The sequence below is a fragment of the Alexandromys fortis genome, unplaced genomic scaffold (assembly GCF_014885135.2).
Source record: "Alexandromys fortis isolate MF-2015 unplaced genomic scaffold, M_Fortis_MF-2015_v1.1 scaffold_102, whole genome shotgun sequence".
Classification (NCBI taxonomy): domain Eukaryota; kingdom Metazoa; phylum Chordata; class Mammalia; order Rodentia; family Cricetidae; genus Alexandromys; species Alexandromys fortis.
Genome location: NW_026067984.1, coordinates 3632367 through 3636559, shown reverse-complemented (window position 1 = coordinate 3636559; position 4193 = coordinate 3632367). Strand labels below are relative to the sequence as shown.

The 4193-nt window shown below is 45.9% G+C and overlaps 1 protein-coding gene and 1 long non-coding RNA gene across 3 annotated transcripts in view; one reads left to right on the top strand and one right to left on the bottom strand.

Moving 5' to 3' along the window:
* Window positions 1-2373, top strand: part of LOC126511593 (uncharacterized) — an 11097-nt gene extending 8724 nt beyond the window's left edge. Inside the window, exons 3-4 of one of the 2 annotated variants that reach the window (XR_007594742.1) lie at window positions 1374-1597; window positions 2213-2373. This is a non-coding gene — a long non-coding RNA (uncharacterized lncRNA). Of the gene's footprint in view, window positions 1-1373; window positions 1598-2212 lie in introns of those variants that run through there. The other variant, XR_007594741.1, reaches the window with a different exon arrangement.
* Window positions 1-4193, bottom strand: part of Dchs2 (dachsous cadherin-related 2) — a 192270-nt gene that overhangs the window by 102231 nt on the left and 85846 nt on the right. The gene's annotated exons all lie outside the window — the stretch shown is intronic.

Below are 4193 nucleotides of genomic sequence, written 5' to 3'. Positions count from 1 at the left end.
CGACTCTGTACCTCGTGGGGGGGGGAGTAAGAGCCACGACTCTGTACCTCGTGGGGGGGGGGAGTAAGAGCCACGACTCTGTACCTCGTGGGGGAGTAAGAGTCACAACTCTGTACCTCCAGATACAGATAGAAAAGGGCTCACACTGAGAAGTACAGCAAAGGAAGGCACTGAAAAGTCCATAAAAGTCAAAACAGGGAGAGAACATAAACAGTTACGTGAGTGAATATTTATTAAGCAAAAATTCTTCAAGATATTTCAAATCCCACTTAATCCACACATACCATTTGGACTAGGGCTTAATGACTGGTTATTTTTCTCCATTTCTGTTCTCACTTCTTTTCATAAGTTGAGCCAAAAGTTTGGGGGGAAAAAGTTAGTCTGAGTCTAGAATACAAACTCTACAGCCAAGAAGAGACCCCACCCATTTGTGTTTTCTGAAACTAACCCGATTTAGGCAGTGGGCGCAGTTTAAATAAAATATCACATCGTTAAAATATAAACCCACTTATTCTTCTTACACATGTTATATTTAGTTTTTTTTCCACAAAATTGTGACAACCTTTCAGTTTCAGGATAGTATCAGGTGGTTGCTGAACAATCCTCCACTTGGGGCTCTTCTGCTCTTTAAGCATGGCCGTGCCTAGTCGTGGGATTTTTCGGCCATTCCACAGTTAACTCTTCCAAGAACAGATTTTACTTTTTATTAGCAGTTTTGTCTGTAAAATACCATTTCCCTAACAAAACCCAGGTTTTTGCAGTCACCAATTCCAAAGCCTGACTTCTCACAGCAACAGCAATGAGGGAACAGCAGGCACGGTTGAGAAACAGTTTTTTTTTTTCTTTTCTTTCATTCTCCCCGGGGCCGAGAAATGGGTAACGAAACTTGGCACATCATTTTGGAACAAAACTCTATAGAAACAAAGAGCTGGTGAGAGAAGAGAGTAAAGGCCAGAAAAGGAAGAGCTTATGCTTGGCTAAGGTCTGAGACGCAGAAGAAGAGAGGGTGGGTACCAAAGCCAACACACTCCGGTTTCCTCAAGAAGAAATCTCATCAGAAGCAGGACTATCTGCCACCCTTTCTTTAAAGAGTCTAAAGTGTATGTCCCTATAACGTCTTAGACTAGGATCATTGACATCTGATTTGATTTAAGTTTCATTTGAATAAACAATCAACATATGTAAATTGTTCTACATAGACCTCAGCCAGGATTTTTGGATCCTAAGTCAGCCATTTGTAAATTGTGTCAAGTGAGGCTAACTGCTACTTCTTGGGGTGGCTGCGAAGATTTAAGAAAACGAGGTAGAGAAATAGTCCATGCCTGATCTCTAATAAGCTCTCAATAATCTCCGTTATTATTTCTAATTCTCAGGGTCCACCCACCATCATTCAGACATCAAATGGTCATCCTTCTATGGCCACACTATGCGCTTCCAGAATGATCCTCCAAAGCTCAGTACATCACTGACGGAGTCGGAGCGAGCCACGTCTCAATGTGCTGACGGTGCAGTGACTTCAAACATCTGTGGGTTCCCATGTTTACAATACTGTTCCCGGGACAGCGGCACACTTCACTCTTCTCACCCTATGAGATCTGTAAGGGTCCTGCCCCAGCCCTGACTGCCAGCCCATGATAACATCATCCCATTTTACAGTACTCCAATCCTACTCTGATCTAACTCACTAAGTTCTTCTGCTAAACAAAAAGTCTACAGCACAGGTCTGCCCATCTCCCACCGCAGACCACAGGTTGAAAGGGGTGGGGTCTGCTTTTACATCAACAAATCCATAGGCAAGACTGTGCTTTCTGCTTGAATCTGCTTCCTGCTAGATGAGATGGATGTGGAATAGGAAACACATGTACGGACACGAGTCCTCGGTGTATCCGCCTTTTAGGGGGACTAGGAACAGAAACAGAGCTGTAAAATAGACCGTCATGCCTGAGAGCAGCCTCCATTTTCCATTCTGGATTGATTTTAAATATGGTATCATTCCCAGAACAGTTAAGCACCACTCAGCTTTTACCTAGCCACCCTTCCCCTACTTTGATTTTATTTTAACCGTTCCTTTAGATCAGATAACACGTAAGATTCTAACATCGGTATCTGCCAAAAAAATTAAGACATTTTAGAAAATCTCATAAGCACAAGTCTGTTAATAGTTAGTGACAGTTTATATGGATACATACTTTAAGTACTTTGTGTTCGACAGAAAAAAAGAGACGCTTCGTCGCTGACCCTGGCAATGATGTGTTGAGGTGTGGCTCGCATCTGGAGGCCCACAGAGCGTGACAGGAGAAGGGCTGAGACTGCGAGGGGCAGAGGGAGGACGGTGGGATGGAAAATGAGCCCTGCAAGCAATTTGTTTTCATGGAGCCCTTATGTTTGTAAATAAACACATTTTGCTTTGGTTTGGAGTTGCTATTTTTAAGACCCCATGGAGATAAAAATCGTATTTGATGAGGAACAGGGGTTAGTCATGAGGTGAAAACTCAATGCCAGCAGAGGGGGTTGGTGACAAAGAGATCCACACCCCCAACGCTGTCTCCATCATAATGGCTGTCTTCAATGGCTGTGCAGCCTACAAAGTCAACTCCAGCTGTGCCCAGAATGTTCTGGTGAGGTTTCCATGGCTCCAAGCTGTTTCCACTCAAATAGAGCAACCTAAGGGTCCCTCGGGGAGCAAAGGAGCAGAAAGGGAATTCCAATCTGCTGTGAATGAACTGTGTGAACACATAAATCCACAGGGCGTTTCATCCTACACAGGCAACCCTTGGAGATACCACCATGGGTTTGTAAACGCATTTTGCTTACAAAACCCAAAAGATTTGCTTTCAAAGTGACGAAGCTTCCAAGACCAGCCCTTATTGTTGGGAGATGTAAGGATGGCCAAAGTTTTTAGGGCTAAAGCCCTGGACCCAGCCATACCAACAAGCCCTGCTCTTCTACTCCCAATATGCCAATTAGCAGACTGCACAATCATGAAGAACAGGGGAAAGGGAGTGATTCAGTGCGGTTACACCAGGAGGAGGCGCCAGTAAGGCTCTCCTGTACGACTCCTCCACCTGTCTTTGGGGCATTGGCATGAGCGCTCACTAGGAAGCAGGAGTTCAAGCAGCCCTGGTCTAGCTGGCATCTCCTTGACCATGATCTCAGATCTGGTCTAAACGGTGCGCCCACGACGTCTTCACTACTTGAAGGAACAGGGTAGCTTTTGGGCCAGAGTCACTTTCCCTTCGTGGAAAACTGCCCTTACTTCAGGAGGGATCTGTCCCATAGGCTTTTGTTTTTCCCAGAATTCATCATGACCATAGGTTCAGAACAATAACTTATCTTGGCGCCTTCGGCCTTGAAGCAGAATGAGATCGAACAGCCTGCTGACCTGACTGAAAGGTGTCAGATGCAAAATGCATGTGGACTTTCAACCTGTTTTTAGTTGTCTTCGGTCCGGGTGAGAAGTCAACTTCTCAGTGCCCATTTGATAAGGATGCTACAGAATCACTTTTAAAGGCCAGGTCACCGGGAAACCAGGAGAGCGATGTACTCCTGGGGACCACCCACCATTTTACTCCGGGGATGAGTTTAGTAAGGTTACAGAGAAGAGTTGAGGATGCTCGCTGGTGCTTCCTGAAGCCTTCACCGTTCGTAGTATACACGCATGTAGATGAAATATTACAGCTCGTCCTACTTTAAGCTCCTACTCTAAGGCTACCCACCCAGAGCAGTGAGCCTCAAGGTCCCCAGTAAGAGAGCCTGGGCACCCTCAGCCTGGGCTCCAGGGGCTCCTGTGCTCTCCTGGATCCTGCACTGCCTGCCCCATCCTTCCTTCTGTCCCTGGATCACTGGGCTACCAGGCGGCCCTGTTTAGGTGCTGTGGAGTTCCATCTGGACGGGTGTCCATGTTTGGGTGCTGAGGACTTCTAGCTCGACGGGACGGGCGCTGCTTCTACACTGAAGAGATACACCCAGAGACTCAGTCATAGCAAAGACTGGACCAAGACACCAGGCCTCTCCTGGCTCCATTTGAAAGAGGAGATGGGAAGGCGCCAATGCAAGACTTCCTCCAACAACATGAAAGGCAACATGACATCACCAGAATCCAGGGATCCCGAAATAAGAAGAATTGTACACCCTACTCCAGAAGAATTAGAAGAAACCGAATCAAAAGTGAATTATATGAAAATAATAGAAGA